The sequence below is a fragment of the Panulirus ornatus genome, chromosome 13, assembly GCF_036320965.1.
Source record: "Panulirus ornatus isolate Po-2019 chromosome 13, ASM3632096v1, whole genome shotgun sequence".
Lineage (NCBI taxonomy): Eukaryota > Metazoa > Arthropoda > Malacostraca > Decapoda > Palinuridae > Panulirus > Panulirus ornatus.
In genome coordinates, this window is record NC_092236.1 from 53,812,435 (window position 1) to 53,829,934 (window position 17,500).

At 46.3% G+C, this 17,500-nt stretch overlaps 1 protein-coding gene across 5 annotated transcripts in view; it reads left to right on the top strand.

The window, feature by feature from the left end:
- Window positions 1-17,500, top strand: part of aPKC (protein kinase C iota type) — a 298,184-nt gene that overhangs the window by 154,937 nt on the left and 125,747 nt on the right. The window lies entirely within an intron of this gene.

Below are 17,500 nucleotides of genomic sequence, written 5' to 3' on the forward strand. Positions count from 1 at the left end.
TGGCCGGCCTTGCACACATCCGGTGGCTGCCTGGCTCCTGCCGGGGGATGACGAGTCGCAAGTGGAAGAAGGAAGAGCTCAGGCAAGACGTCCTGCCTTCCTCTCCACCCTGCCGCAGGACACGGCCCAGGCTCATGGCGTGGACGCCGCCGAGGAAACACACCTCTGTGGCAAGGATGTGTACAGGTTGATACTGTCAATACCCTCCCAGGCTACCCCCACCCCGATACACGCGGGCCGTCCGTGGTGTAGTGGTCAGCGTTACTGACCATGGGTCAGTACGGGCCAGACTGGGGCCGAACCTTCATGGCTTCGAATCCTGGGAGTGGCAGTCGTCGGCCCACACCAAGCCCATGTGCTCATCCTCCCGTAGGCGCTGATCGGTAGTTGGTTACCTGGCTTTAGCGCTTGTGTGTGTGTGTGTTGTGTGTGTGTGTGTGTGTGTGTGTGTGTGTCCTCATACATACATAGAAGTGTGGACATGGTACATGTATACAAGGTTATGAGACGGGAGAATACACACACACACACACACACACTCACACACACACACACACACACACACACACACACACACACACACACACCAGAATCCGTGTAGCTGCAAGGGTGCGACTACGTCTGGGCCTGTGACCCTGCCGGTCTTCTACCACCACCACCTGCATCATCGCGTCATGAGAATCACACAACGTGCATCACACCGCCACAACCATCAACCACAACCCTTGCCTTGCACCAACGCTACCCGTTCACCACCACCACCCCTCCACCATCCTCATCAGCCAGCACTGCTCATCACCGCCACCACGGCGATCAAACCAACCCCGTCTACCACCATTACCACAACCGCCAGCACCTCCACCAACGACAGGAGGACACATCCCCCCCCCCCCGAGCATCATATTCGATCGATGCGAGACGGTCGTTAGAACCAATACGGTAAAGGTTGATAGATTGACCAGAATAACCAGGGAATGGATTGGAAAGGAGGCGGCCGTTATTGGGATTGCTTTATGGGAGTTGGTGAAGTGTGGGAGTCGAACTCAGCCAGCCTAGCCTAGCGGTGCCCAGCCATCCAGCCATATCATGGTTTATAGCCGGCCCAGGAATATTGAGAAGACCTTCCTTTGCTCGATTGTCGCTGACGTCACACCGATGAAAAATGGTCCGGTCACGACCCCCCCCCCCCCCCCACACACACACACACACACACCGCTATAGTGATGTGTATTGATGACTGGACGTGCCCCGCCCCGCCCCCCAAGCGTATTGATGACTGGTAATGATTGGTCACATCACTGTATGCCCTAAGGTTGTGGTGTGAGGTGATGACTGGTCACATCACTAGCCCCTTGTGTGGTGATGACTGGTCATACCAGCCCCTAGGGTGGTGGTGGTGTGTTGTGATGACTGGTAGCATCACGTAGGCCTAGCGAAGTGATGACTGGTAATGATAGGTCACATGATAACCCCCCACCCCCCCACCAGGGTTGTGATGTGTGGTGGTGATGACTGGCCACATCACCAGCCTCAGGTGTGGTGATGACGGGTCATCCCACCATCCCTGAGCGTAGTGATGTGTGGTGATGTCTAGTCTCCGGCGTGGTGTCGGCTCGATGACCCCACCGTCCCTAACTCTGGTGAGGCGTGGTGGTGGCCGGACACCCACCCACCCATTCCCCACCTCACTGTGATGAGTAACTCTTCACCCAGAGGCGTGGTGGTGGCCGGACTCCCACCCAGCCATTCCCCACCTCACTGTGATGAGTAACTCTTCACCCAGTCTCCGATTCTGTAAGAGATTATTGTGACTGGCCACGTCACCATTTCATCCTATTTACATCCGAAATGAAGCCAGCCAAGGATTTTTCATATATGAAATGTTGTATAGCACGTGGTGTTGCCGTTTCGCCACACTGTACCCGTGTAGAGTGGTGTGGTAATTAACTAACTGCTGCTCGGGATATAGGCAACGCCTTGGCTGTGAACAAACCACTCTCAGGCTCATACTTATCCTTCCCTAATTACAGTCAGACATCCTCTGAATTAATAACATGTTTCCCGAGACGAAAAGCGTACTTTAATCCCACAGTGAGTCTCTTACTTTAGTTCCACACTGAGCCTTGGAGGTAGAATGCCTCGGGAACCATCGTAAGGTATATGTAAGGTATGGTAAGGTCCAGGACTTGAGCTGTTGGGGGGGAAGAAGAAGAAGGTCTCCGATACGTAAGGTAAGTTGAGGTCCCAGATCCAGCTATATAGGTAGGAGACTTCGCCATCAACACAAGGTAAATTCAGTTGCCTTTAAGTATTCCTTTTTTTTCTAACGATGGAGGCTCCAGGTACGGACTGAAGTCCATCAAGATCAAGGCCGGGCCTTGGGCCTTAATTGAAGCATGGAGAAGCTTATGATAGGGAACAGGAGACAAGGGATAGTATTTACGAATTGGTTACGTTACAAACATAACGGCATGGCTTTTAAATGATCTGGTGTTGCAGGTCTTCTTCACTTAACTAACACCAGCTTTCCGTCCACCGTATTTTTGTGAGTTTCCTTCCCCCCCAGAAACATTTTGGTTAATTTGCTGGATTTTTGTTGAGGCCCGGGCGGCGCTCGCCTCTCAACCCGGCCCGCTAATGAGATCCATTCCCCCCCACACCCACCTCTCTCTCTCTCTCTCTCTCTCTCTCTCTCTCTCTCTCTCTCTCTCTCTCTCTCTCTCTCTCACTTCCTCCTCCTTCCTTCTAAGGCTTTATTTGAGGAAATTGCACACACTGCCTTCTGAGCCTCCTCCTCCCACTCTCTTGATGAGATGGAACTGCACGAGACCTCTTAACAGCCGACCACAGGTAACTGTAATAGGCAACCCGGCTGGCGGTATATATTTCCTCCTTGGCGAGGGGGGAAATCCTCCCCAGAGGCGTCAGTTCCGTGTTTCTCGGAGAGGCGGGGCTGTGCAGTTGACGCGTAGGTATGCACCCGCGGGGAGAGATATATATATCGCCTCGGTGCTGTAATTCCGGAGTCTTTCGCGAGAATCGCTCGGGTAATTCAATTGAGAGGGTGTATTGAGCGGAGGCATCCATGGGTGCCAGGTCGAGAGGGCGCGGAAGTGCGGGAGTGTTAAGGAGGATGGTAGTGCTAGTGTTTATCGTGTTGTGGTGGTGGTGTGGCGGCCGCGGTGGTGGTGGTGGTGGTGGTGGTTTCTGGTGAGGGATATGGCCGCCCGCCCGCCCATCCATCGCTTGCCTTGAGACTTGACCCTTTTTCCCCTCACGTGTTGTTTCGTTGGGTAGTTAGAGCTTACGTACGTTAATGGTTTCCTCCGTAATGGATATTTGATTTGTTTCTTTTTTTCAATGCCTTCTCGTCTGTCTTGCGGAAGCGTCAGGGACCGACGACTTAAAGTCTGGAGGGGAAATTCCTTCGCTTGGCTGCTTCCTCGGATCCAACTTTTAGGTGGTGATGATACAATAAGGGGGGTAAGTGGATTCTCCTTCCTTCCACTTCTGCCTCATGGTCGCTTTTCTTCTTCTTTTTTTTTTACGACACGCACGACATACGTGGGTAGTGTTCTCTCTATCGTATCCCCGTGGGATATTGTTTCCGGGATGTTATATGTATTTTGTTGTCGATCTCACTGTAGGCAGGCTCTTGTCATCGTGGCGCTACAGTGGTTTGTATACAGTATTTTTTTTTTTTTTCGTGTTGCACTTCGATGAGACAGCAGCTTGGCTCAGGGGTATAGATTTTGGTGTTTATGTTTACTGCCTTATGTCTGCCGACGACCCCCTTCCAGAAACACGGACTCCCCCTCAGTATAAAAGCGTACCGAAACCTGGCCACTACAACGTAAATCGTCAGTGACAAAGTTGATGAATTAAGAAATTGAGATGATGATGATGATGAATAACGAACGAGGGGATGAATTATGTGAAGGTTGTGGGAATCGGATGAGACGAGGAGGGAGAGTAGTTTGGGGATAAATTGTCATTTATGGTGATGGATGGTTGGCGGGAGGTGATCACTACCTGATGTGGGAGAGGACGATGGTGGATGGTGGTGGGACGATGGTGGTGGTGGTGGGGCGTTGGCCCCCGTGGTAGGTTATGGTGTTGGTGAGAATGGGATGCTGAAGAGTAGTCACATGAATGATGGTGGTAGAGATGGTAGCGACGCGGATGACAATGTCGTGTTAATGGTGGTGGTGGTGGTGGAGAAGCACCCAGGATAGCAGAGATGGGGGGGAGATTAAGAGCGGTGGTGTTGGAGAAGCGCCCAACAACATTGCAAAGATGGAGGAGATTAAGAGCGGTGGTGTTGGAGAAGCGCCCAACAACATTGCAAAGATGGAGGAGATTAAGAGCGGTGGTGTTGGAGAAGCGCCCAACAACATTGCAGAGATGGAGGAGATTAAGAGCTGGTCCCCGGTCTGTTTATCACTGGTTCTTGTCTCCCTCCAGCCGGCCAGCAGATGGATGCGTCTGGACATCTCCTCCGATGGTTATGTGGTCTGGCCTCAGCACACTCACCAACATAAATCCCCAGGGGCAGCGGGGGAAGGGCGGTAGGATCCTCCTCTCCACCACCAGATGGCCGAGTCTTCCTCCTCCTCCTCCCACTCGTCAGGGAAGGAGACATCCAGTGCACTTGGTGTGGATTAGAACGAGAATTGCTTTCTCTTCGTCATTATTGGGCCTGATGCTCGTGGAATTAGAAGGAGGGGGGAATGTGTGGAGCTAAGTTGTGAATGGCGAGAGGTGTGGTGGTTCTTCTTGCATGGACTAAGGCAGTGTGTAAGGGGGTGATAGTCCCAAGCAGCCGCACCCCGACGTTGCTGGCCACACACACACACACACACACACACACACACACACACACACACGCACGCGCGCGCAATACAGTTGTCTTTGATCAAAGTCTGATGAGCAGTTTTCACGTTTTTCCGGGAATATTTTAAGAAAACCTTCGTTGTGTTGATGAAGGGCGGGGGGGGGGGGGGGGGGGGAGCGGTGTGATGTGGGTGCTCTTGTCTTCAGTCCGGCCTCGTGCCGCCCAGCCACCACCTCTGACCACTCTGGGTCCTTCAGGAAGTATGTATGGACAAGGGAAATCGGATCGATCGATCGATCGTCCACAGCCGGCAGTGTTTGTGAGGTCGACGAAGGTTGAGCGGTGTACACAGGTCTGCTTTACCTACTACGCGACGTGTACCTACCCTTGTGTTTCTACCCTTCCATCTTTAATGAGGGGAAATTATTGGTTTTTTTTTCATATCACTTCAGCACACACGTACGCACGCATGCATGCGTGCTTTCACGAACGCGCGCGAGTTTGAGAAACCGCCGTTAGCGTTTGAGAATAAGATTTCTCAGGCTACCCAACCCAGCTGCATTTTTTGTGTTTTCTTCGTTAAGTCAGTATTGACAAGGAAAATCAGGTTTCCCCAATTATTTTCCTTCCCCGGGATTTGCCACGCCTCTGCACCGTGGACTTAACAGTTTTAATTAGGAGAAAGTTTCAGGCTCTGGCGCTAGCAAATTACAGTCATTCGCAGTCGCGTGTGTAGATATGTAGCAGAGAATGTCTTCTGGACATTGTTGGTTGGTGGGTCGGTTGTCTGGACATTGTTGGTTGGTGGGTCGGTTATCTGGACATTGTTGGTTGGTGGGTCGGTTATCTGGACATTGTTGGTTGGTGGGTCGGTTATCTGGACATTGTTGGTTGGTGGGTCGGTTGTCTGGACATTGTTGGTTGGTGGGTCGGTTAACTGGACATTGTTGGTTGGTCGGTCGGTTATTTGGGCTCAAGCCCCGTCGAGTGTTAAGGTCATAAAAGAAAAAAAGAAATATGCCATCAGCATCGTTTCGTAACTACGAGTAGAATAAAAAAAAAAAGGAAAAGGAAATGAACCCCCGTCAGATGGTCAAGATGATTCCAAGACTCTCTCTCTCTCTCTCTCTCTCTCTCTCTCTCTCGTACGTATCGGCAACCAGACTTTAACACGTTTGTTCACATACGATAAAATCGTTAGTGCTGTGAGTTGAAGCTTTATGTGATTACTGGCTCTTTCTTTTCTTGGTACCTGAGAATCCAGATGTCACCATCAGATCTGCGATTGTGTCTCCATCAGATCTGCGATTGCGTCGCCATCAGATCTACGATGTGTCACCATCAGATCGACGATGTGTCACCACCAGATCCGGTTGTCACAGTCAGGACTACGATGTGTCACCCTCAGATCTACGATGTGTCACCATCAGATCTACGATGTGTCACCGTCAGGACTACGATGTGTCACCGTCAGATCTACGATTGTGTCACCAACAGATCTACGATTGTGTCACCCTCAGATCTACGTTGTGTCACCATCGAATTACGATGCGTCACCATCAGATCTACGATGTGTCGCCATCGGATCCAGTTTTGTCACCATCAGATCTACGGGGTGGGGTTGGGGTGTGAGGCTTACGTCTCTCACCTAATACTCTTAAGGCCTATATATCCTCCTCCTCCCCCTCCTTATTGTGTGGCCAACGTTGCATGGCAAACACTCGAGGGATCTCTCTGTCCCTCTGCCCGTTCATCGGCCCGTCTCTTATCTTCTGTCCTTCCCGTCGCCGGGATGTTACGAACCCTGGTTTAGTGAGGACGCGTTTGACCAAGAAGGGTATACTATAATAAGGTCAGCTTTGCCTCTCACCCTCGATATAGTTGTTGCCCCACCATCTGAAGAACAGCATGGCATAAGACCCACGACTCTAAATTTGGGTTTTCGCAAGTTATACCCCTCGTAATAAGGTCCAACTTGGAGTTGAGCTTGGAACTGGAAGGTAATCCAATTTTTGGCCGTGAATCTTGGTACAGATATGCGTGTTGTATTTCCCAAAGTTGTACGTACTCTTATTTCGCTCTCAGTGACTTTGCTGCGCTGCAGCTGACACAAACATTTCCGTAGAACACCTTTCTACTTTACTGTTTATTGCTGCAGTCAGTCCTGAAACATGTGTGAGGTGCCAGAACTCCAGCCACAGTTTGTTGCCTTGTCCTGTAAATGTCTCCAGTCGTGGGTCGGGGTGGGGGCAGGAGACTCGCGCAAGCACACACACACGGCATGGATTCCACCTCTCCACAAACCTCCATCCCACGCACCATGCTGGTCACCTTAGAACTCAGACGAGGCGAATTTGACCACACTCTGTACACTGGGGTATATAAACTCTGAATGAACTGAGAGAGAATGGCGAGATGATAAATCGCTCGTGGTGAATGTAGGGGAATCGAAGATTGTCAATAAGGGAGAGAGAGAGAGAGAGAGAGAGAGAGAGAGAGAGAGAGAGAGAGAGAGAGAGAGAGAGAATGCACCGATCGGGACATGTGAGACTATGTAATGTATGTACTGAAATACGAATCGTAACACCTTGTGTAATATCAACCCGCTGGGGGTGGAGGGTGTCTGATCAAGACTCTTTGTGACCCCTGTAGTCGTTTTGGGCTACCGCTCGCAGGATGAGCCTGGGGTGCACAATTGATCATGCCAGGGAACACCGGCACAGATGAATCGGTGGGGATGTGAACGATCGTGTGCCCCTCGGCAGCGTTAGCCATCGTGAGGTTTCGGTGGTAACCAGGCAGGCTCTTGGGTTGGGAGGTATACCGTGTGCGCGCGGTGGAGTGCACGTTATGTCTCCCCGTCTCACAGGCTCGGGGGTAACCGCCAGCAGTAGCCGTTCCTCTCCCGCCTCCCCGTCCTTGCAGATTACCGTCTCTCTCTCTCTCTCTCTGTTAGGAATTAATGGATGCTCGTGTGTTCCTCCTAGCCCCACCTTCCACCGTGCCTTGTTACCCTCCTCCTCCTCCACCTCCTCCTCATGTTGAGGCGTCGTCTTTTTTCTCTCCAAGTCTGTTAGTCACTTCCCAGTGTCTTAAGCTTCTTCCCTCTCCCGTCGCCCAGCTCCAAGACTTTGTTTCTGTTCTGCTCTAGTCCCGCGTTATTGCGGCTCGAGTTTCTCGTCTTCATTCTCTCACATTTCTCAGAGTTTCTTGTGCACGTCCTTACTTATGTGAAGTTTTGCACGTGCTTACGTACGCTAAGTTCTGCAATTCCTTGCATAAGTTCTACACGGTCTTACCTACGTTAAGTTCAGCACGTCCTTGCGTACGTTAAGTTCTGTACGTCCTTACGTACGTTAAGTTCAGCACGTCCTTACGTACGTTAAGTTCAGCACGTCCTTACGTACGTTAAGTTCAGCACGTCCTTACGCACGTTAAGTTCAGCACGTCCTTACGTACATTAAGTTTTGCACGTCCTTACGTACGTTACGTTCAGCACGTCCTTACGTACGTTAAGTTCTGCACGTCCTTACGTATGTTATCTTTCGATTCTGGTTTGTTTGTTTACGCGCTCCATCATCGGTCCTGCTTCCTCTCCCATTGTTACATTTCTTTCCCCATGTCGTGTCTCTGTATCTTTTCCTCCACCTCTTATCTTTTGCATGCCTTTCATCCTTCCAGTCCTACAGTTTACCATCTTATAATCCGAGGCATGTTCTGCCTTCTATCCCCTCTCCCATCGCCCCCTACAATTGTTGTGTCCTCTCTCTCTCTCTCTCTCTCTCTCTCTCTGCCTGTTCCTTCTTTTTCTTCTGGTCCGATGTGAATTGTTCCCTTAAATCTTCCTCCTCCTTCTCCTCCTCCTCATACAGATGCATTTTACATTTTCCCCGAGAGTCATTGTAAAAATATGTGCCTGTTGGCTGTGACTTGCAGAGTAGTTGTAAAACTGTGATCGTGTGTGCCGGAGCTTACACACACACACACACACACACACACACACACACACACACACACTACACACTCACCACACACACACACACACACACACACACACACACACACACACACACACACACACACACACACACACACCACACACACACACACACACACTTACGGTGTCGTGGACACCTTGGGAGAGCCACTGCATGTGAGTGGTAGGCAAACAGGAATTTGGTTTACTATAGTAAAATTTAAACTCTTTCTGTCTCTCTCTTCACACACACACACCACACACCACACTCACCACACACACACACACACACACACACACACACAGACACACACACACAGACACACACACACAGACACAGACACACAGACACAGACACACACACACAGACACATACACAACACACACACACACACACACAACACACACACACAATTATACGTGGGACTGGGGAGAAAAGCTACACCACTGAATGAGAGGAGCCGGAGCCGGGGTCTGGAAATAATCCTTCCTCCCTTTATCATCATTTTCTTAAAGAATAGAAGATGGAGCCAAGCAAGGATATATCCTTTAAGGCTCAGCCGTCTGTTCCTGGCGACGCTGAGGTGGTAATGACAAGAGAATATATATATATATATATATATATATATATATATATATATATATGAGCATATACGGTTTTTGTCTTGGTAATACAGGGTATAAGAACGTTGGTGTAAAAGATTGTTTTATATATATATATATATATATATATATATATATATATATATATATATATATATATATATATATATATAGATAGATAGATAGATAGATAGATATATCCTTATGATGATACGTATTTCAGTGTAATGGAATAAAACTGATGTAACCGCATCTGCGTTGGTCACATCAGCTGCGCCATTACGTAAAATTTTACGCTTGTTTTGTTGTTTCCATGTAAGTCGTTGTTGATTGGGTCTTTGTCTCATTTGTAGGGTGTTTTCATAAATGATTGCAAGCTTCTCATTAAGATTTAATTCATATGAAAATTGAATTCCAAGATAACAGTGGTATTGCTTTAATGAACACGGTGAAGCTATCCTTTTTAAATTTGAATTTAGTAGAAATTATAGGCGCTATTTCTATTGTTTGTTGATACTGCCTTGAAAGACGTTTCCGCAATTTAACGCCAACGTTTCATTTGGTTTCTTGTTTTTTAGAGGTCTATATGGATGACATGAGTCACCTCAACTCAATTAACCCGTAGAAAGATCTTTCCGTTACCCATAGATCATCAAAGTGGAAGGTTGCGCGCGCGCGCGCGTTCGGAATGCATCTTTATATACTGGTACAGTTTGAAATTTCCCCGCCTGAGTTTGATGAATCGTTCCTTGCTTTTCTACACCCGTATATCTCAAGCTAATCCCAGGAAGAATCCCTAAGCCGCTCAGTTACCCACAGGTAACTATAACGGGAAGGAGGACGCGCTCTTCTAAGCAGTCGCTGGATGTAAAAAAAATGGCGGCGATGCTTCAGGATTTAAATACGGGTCTAACGTTGCGTCTTTGTATAGATTTGACGCGCTGTGGTGGCCCTGGCTGTTTAGGCGAAGGAGTACTCCTCGCTTGGATGAATACAATCCCAGTAGACGTGGAATTGATGCCTACTAGGTAGATTATTAGGGCACTTATCCTTCCAGCTTGTGGGGAGTGGATTTCTAACGTTTATCGTGTTTGGGTACCAGAATAGGGCAGAGGATATGGTATTTCCCACTTGCAGTTACTGTAGAGATGAATTGTCTTGAAATTTAAGTGTGCGAAAAGATCGAGTTTCAGTTAAAGAAATGGGGAGATATTAAGGTATTACAGTGTCGAATTGAACTAGGTTTCTACTTTCCCATTCCCATTCAGGATTAAGAGAGACGTTTACCGCAAGAAATAGATATAAAAAGTGGAGTATTAGCGTGAGATAGATCGAACAAGTACAGTATTAGCGAGATGGATCGAACAAGTACAATATTAGCGAGAGATAGATCAAGCAAGTACAGTATTAGGGTGAGTTTGGTAGGGAAAGGGAGTTGAAGGATGAGTGGAATCATCGGCGTAAGAATGAATAGAGGATTAGAAGGTTGAGGAAAGAAGATCGTTAATGGAGAGAAGAAAGGGAGTGGGAGGATAGGATAGAATGCTGTGGGTAGGCACCAACGCTGGTGAGATAAGACAGTGAAGTCGCTACATCAACGCCTTCCGCAGTTCACCTTCTGGAGAGGAAACCATGTATTTCCGAACAGAAACGAACAGAAAAGCTAAAAGTATAAAGTTTTAGAGAACAGAGACATGCCACGCCCATGTCAAATGGTTGGAGGATATTGAATCCATGAGAAAAGAGGACCCAGAGGTAAGAAATAGGTTCAGACAATAGCGTCTATTCAGACTGATCACTGGTATTGTATACCAGGATCATTGAACTGGTTATGGGTTTGTTTACATAATAATAATAATAATAATAATAATGATAATAGTAATAATAATAAATAGTGAAATAATGATAATAGAAAGCGTTTCTTTAGTTTATGAATGGTAAATATAGAGGAAATTCACACAATTGATTCTGAAGTCGTTACTGAGATGTGAGATGTAGGTCAGGGGGACATTTTTGTAGGGATACCACCATCATTTGGAACTATATATTCATATGAAATTGCATAACCGTACATCAGAGAACCGAAGTAGAATAGTTCTACCTCTGTTTCATAGAAGCGAACAAAAAATGAGAAAAAAAAAACAAAAAACGGGAGGACTAGGACGAGTCTACACAAACATTGGAAGGCCAGTCATGTGAATTATTGATGTTTGGAACGGTTGGGATGGAGGGGTCTTCCTGTCCTACAGCCTGGGTGCGACTAGGGGAAAAAAAAATAATTGTTACATAGTCTTTATTGTTGTTCTAATCTGTTTCCGCTCAAGTTGCTTTGTAGTAAAAGTTACAGTGGTACTCTGTTTCTGCTCAAATTGCACTTTGTACTAAGAGGTAGTGTTATTTTCTTACTAGTTTATTATTGTTCTGTGTTTCTGCTCAAAATGCACTTTGTACTATGTTACTTTAACAATATGTAAATTCTGGGGTCTTTCCACGAGTTCATTTGGATATCGATCAAGAAATTATCAAGAGCCAAAGTTATGATAATGATTTTAGTTGCATTTTCTTCAAGTATGCGTGGTGTTAAGACCAAAGCCTCCAGAAGGAATGGAAAAATGATTTCTCTTACGGAGTGGGAACTGTCAATCACAGGGTTTGTATTGTCGTAACGACACATGCCAGTCCGCGGCTATCAGAGAGAGAGAGAGAGAGAGAGAGAGAGAGAGAGAGAGAGAGAGAGAGAGAGAGAGAGAGTTGAATAAATCTAAAGGGCTTATCAAGAAAAAACAACGAAGAATTTCTCTCTCTCTCTCTCTCTCTCTGGAGTCAGTGCGAGAAAATGTAATTATTTACATATGAAAATTACTGGTAGTCATTGTCCTTAGTCTGCACTCAAAAGTAATTCCCTTATTGTGAACTTCAGTAGTGAGTGTATGTTACACTGCTTTTAGTCGTACTGCGATGCTGTTTTCGACCTTTTTTCAAATTTTTTCTTTAGGTTTGCAGTGACGTTGAAGAAGAAAGAAAAAACACTTCCTTATCCGACGTTAAGGGTTTGTGTTTTTGTTTGTATCCATTACTGCGAGCGAAGTCGGATAGACCTGGCCTTGAATAGCTAGCTGCTTTGGACCGACATTATCAAAGCCTTCAATAATAATGTTGCACAACCAAATGAGATCCCCTCCTAACTTTCCTTGGTTAAGCGACAAAGAAAAGATATCGACATTGGAATTGGTTACTTGAAACCGTGGGGCTGCGGCATGTTACTTGGTCGAATCAGGATAATCAAGTGGGTGTGATGATTGACCATCGTGACAATCTTTTTAGTACGGACGGTTGGCTCTGCTTCAGATGGGCAACCTAGCCAAGCCATTTCATCCGCAAATGAGACTACACGAGATTCGAGTTCTTACCCGCAACATACTGCACTGTCAAATGGTTGTAGTGTTGCTAGTCTCCTCCTTCGCATCTGCACGTAGATTGTAGACGATCGTGAAAGCTGCAGGGCTCGGTACATTGCCTCCAAGCTGGGGTGATGCGAAGCCTCGTCGGTTCATAGCTTATCCGCGGAAGAATAAGCTGTAGATGCTACGCTAGAGATGTGGGTGTCGTTGCTGTGGTAGAACTAAGGTCAGGACGAAGGTTGGAGTGGTTAGAGGCCTAGATGACAGCGTAGACTTGGAGAATACAATACTGTGTAAGCGTAGATGGCCTGCAGTGTTGATTGAAACGGTAGTGGATAGGTGTTGTTAAGCTGGAGGCGAACTCAGCACTGAGGGTAAGGTTGTAGTACGTGATTGTTGTATGCAAGGATAGGTAGGTATAGGCATAAGCGCAGCCACTGTAGAATAAGACTGAGTGAGAAGTGGGCGTCGATATGGAAGATCCAAACTGCCGTCCAATAGGGCTCCCTTGGGTGTAATATGCTCAGGAGTCACGTGATGGAAACTCACGTCGGAGCCAATCAGTTTGAAACATGGTAAATAGGCCCGTCTGATTGGTGAAGGAAGCCAACCCCTCCAGAGCATTTATATACCCTGTAAATACCAGGGTGTAAATAAGCAGTGGTACCGAGGTTTGACTCGTAATGGAAAATATTACATGATTGCGCAATGACGCGTTCATTTGCATACTCTCCTTAATAATAGTAATTACATAGATGCATCTGACAGCTGTCTCATAGTTTAATTACTCATTGTCATACCACTCCTAATTTGGCTTGTTAGTGCTGTTCTCAGTATGCTCTTTGAATTCTAGTTTCTCATTATGACAACGGAGAGAAAGAGAGAATTTTACATCTGTATGGTTGCCGGATGCGCGCGTGTCTGGTGGATGGATTTGCGGTGTCGTCTGGCGGCCCGAAAATGCTGGCATGTATCTATTTATATACATGGGAGGGTGTATACGTTTCCCAGGCATGGGTATAGGCGTTATTGTCTCACGAATGTGTAGCATTTCCCCCCCAGAGATACACTAGGCTAGACTAGCTCGACGCCTGTCTTGTGGATGAGGTCTTGACATTCAACCGCGGGAACGTGTCCCGGATGTGACCTTTTGGACTTTGTCTTCCGAGTGGATATGAAGAGCTTTTGGAGTACTTGGCCGTTATAGGTTACAAGTGAATGATGCCATGTAGTTTACAGGCTACGTATTGGTATACTCATTTCCAGCCTGCTCTGTTGGTTTGCAGGTTATTTGTTGGTGTACCCAATTCCTGTCTCATCTCTCGGTTTACAAGGTGCTTGTTGACCGCATTTAGTTTCCGTCTCAAAATGTTAGTTTACAGATTACGTCTCTGTATACTCATTTCCCACCTAATATGTTGGTTTACAAGATACACCTGTTGCCATATCTAGTTCCTGCCTAATCTCTTGGTGTTAAAGATGCTCGTCTTGCATTTCCCATAATCTTTATGGCATATATTTGGTCGGCACGATAAGAATGCAAGCGTATCTTTAAGGTGCTTTTGTGGTGTTTGCCGTTGGCTCGAGAGGTACCGGGGAACTTGCTGTTAAGTGCGCAGCTCGCATGGCGGCCTCCCATTGCTGCACTGCATTATTTAAATGTAAGCACTCGTTTGGCGAAGTGCCTCCTACCACCACCGGCCGCAGGAATAACAAAGTGGCCTGAATAAACAAGAGATGGGCCTGATGTTATTACTGTTAATTTTGTAAGGCAGTGTGAAGTGTGTCGTTAGTCTGTGTGCAATTCGGAGTTTTCATTCGTGGTGTCTCGTCTGGGATCCTTTGTATAATTAACTGAATTATTTTCTGTTTGTGCTGTACGGCGGAGGGAGTTTTAACTCTCGCGGGACCCCCGTCTCTCCCATATATGCAGGAGGGTGTAAGGCATGCAAGAGATAAAGAGTGAATTAGAGCGATATGATGGTATACAGGGGGCGACGTGCTATTAGCGGACTGAACTAGGGTATCTAAAGCGGTTGGGGAAAACTACGGAAAAATCTGTGGAACCAGGTTATGAAAAGGGGGATGTAGAGGTATCGGTGCTTTACGCATGACAGCTTAAGAATGGATGTGAGCAAATGAGGTTGTTTCTTCTTTTCTTTCCGCTTTCTACATGTAATGTAGGAAACGGCGAACAAGTGTGTAGCTCTTAATGGGTCGTAACGATATATCGAGTGCTTTTCACCGAATACGCCCGTGTAATCATTGAGTTAATTAGTGCGGTCTGCCTTTGCAGTTACTCGTCGATGGATGGCGGGCCTCTCCTTCCGGAGGAATGATGTAATAGAGACAGTGAGTGTAGACCGTGGTATCCGTGTCCAGCTATGATACTGTACTATTTCCATCGCTTTTGTAGACTCCCGTGAGTACGAACAGTACGAGCCTTGAATATAAGGCTGGCCTTCGATATGACTTGGGAGTTCATAGCACCGCACCGCACGCAAGGGTTGTACCGCCGTGCTTATGGGGAGTTGATCGTGCGTTTTTGTTTTCTTCCGCTACCTGTGTGCTTACGACTGTGTGTGTGTGTGTGTGTGTGTGTGTGTGTGTGTGTGTGTGTGTGTGTCAGGGTGAGGTTGCGAGAGCACCTGTGTGTCTCGCTCCGTCGCTCGCTCCGTGGAAGAGAGTAGGGAGCTGTCATAGGAAAAAAAAATAAACAAACGGTCATGTATATATATATTTTTTTTATCATATGAAAATATACAGGTTTTAGGTGTTTTGATGAAGGATTATAGGCAAATACTGTTGAAATTGGACGCGCCTTTGTGCTAAACCGTTAATGTATTTGTGCGTCGAGTGTCACGTGTATGACGGTGCACTGTGTAGTTTGTGATTATGAGATCATTTTGTTCTTCATGCGCCCCCAAGACAAGAGAGATTATTGGAACTCAAGACGGAAATTTTTAGCTCTACAACATGGTGATAATTTTTGAAGTTAGAAAATTATGAAACAAAGAAGAAAAAAAGGATCTGATACTCTGTGGCCACGCCGCTGCTACCCTCATAAACTGTTGCTTCGCCGTGAGACCTAGCCTCGCATTAGGTCCAGCCAGGGTGGGAGGGATGGCCACAGGGGTACACCCTCGTAAACATTGGTCAGGTGTTGGCTGCTGTGGGGTCAGAGTGTTGTAAAGTCTATGAGATTTACTGAGGTTCTCTGTGTGTGTGGCTGCTCTTTGTATATATATATATACAGTGGGACGTTAGGACAGGGTCCGTTTCTACAGCCCTGTGGTTACACTTGTTTGAGGAGGACGCCTAACTATGTTTGTACTCTGTCTAGACATTGTGGAAAGACGTGAAAGAAGAGCATTTGGTCTGTGCTGAGGTTACCTTTTGGTAGACCTAATAGAAATGACGCTTTTAAACTTTTAAAGTCATTTGCTCTTCCACATTTAAAGAGTTAACTAGACTGACTGAAGCTTGTGAAATATGCATGTAAATTTTACGAAAGTCATAAGTCTTTATCTGTGTGTGTGTGTGTGTGTGTGTGTGTGTGTGTTACGGGGAGGGAGTTTTACGCTCGCGTTGCCCCGTCTCTCAACCTTGAGTGTATGTACACGCAATCAAAAAAGTATCTTCACGATTTTGTTAGACAGTATGACGCAGCGGATTCAATTTGACAAATGCTCGAGTGTGAGGTATGGATTACCAGTGACAATTCGTGTCTTTGTTATGGTACATGTTTCTTTTGCTAGTTATCAGAATAGTTGAATACGGATACAGACGATGTATTGTAATGATAGATTACCCATGGGCGACCACTGAGATGAGTGCGAGAACATCGTGTTAGCGTAAATGTTGATAATGTTGGATGTATATGGGTGTGTGTGTGTGTGCATGCTTATCATTACAGCATATCAGCATTGCCATGTAATCTTGACTGTCGTTCGTGTCATGCTGATAGAACTTAGACGACTTATGACACCAAATGTCACAGGTTACAAGGGATGATAATACTCGACATGAAATGGAATGGGAAATAAACGCACTGCGATGAATGATTCAGGGAGCAGACGAGAGTTGCCTGAGAGTTCGTTGTTGGTCGTAATTTCGTTGCATTTGAATGCTTGTAATATAAGTTGACAGAACCCCAGTCTTATCATTGTTGAATCGAACATTAATTGGATATACGAGTGTGTTTGTGTATCGTAAACAGTATTGGGCGATTTTTTATTTATTCAATTTTGACATTTCGTTTAACAAGCCTCTGTCTCTGTAATAGACTCAGTGTTTATTTATGTATCGTAAATAGTATTGGGCGTTTTTTTTTATTCAAGTTTGATATTTCGTGTAACTGAGCATCTGTCTCTGTAATGGACTCTATAATGGAGTGTGTGACTTTTCGTGGTGAATGGCAAGGCGAGGACAAAACTGAACACTGTCGACTCTTTGATAGCTTACCTGACACGTAGCTAAACTGTATGCTGTACAAACTGTATATACCTGAGAATCCGCATATATATATATATATATATATATATATATATATATATATATATATATATATATATATATATATAAGGACGTGTTGTGCCGATTCTCGTAGGTGCTATTAGCAAACTGTGGAGCTTACCACACGTTGTTTCGAAACACGAAAGCTCCATTTCGAGCACGAAGGAAAAG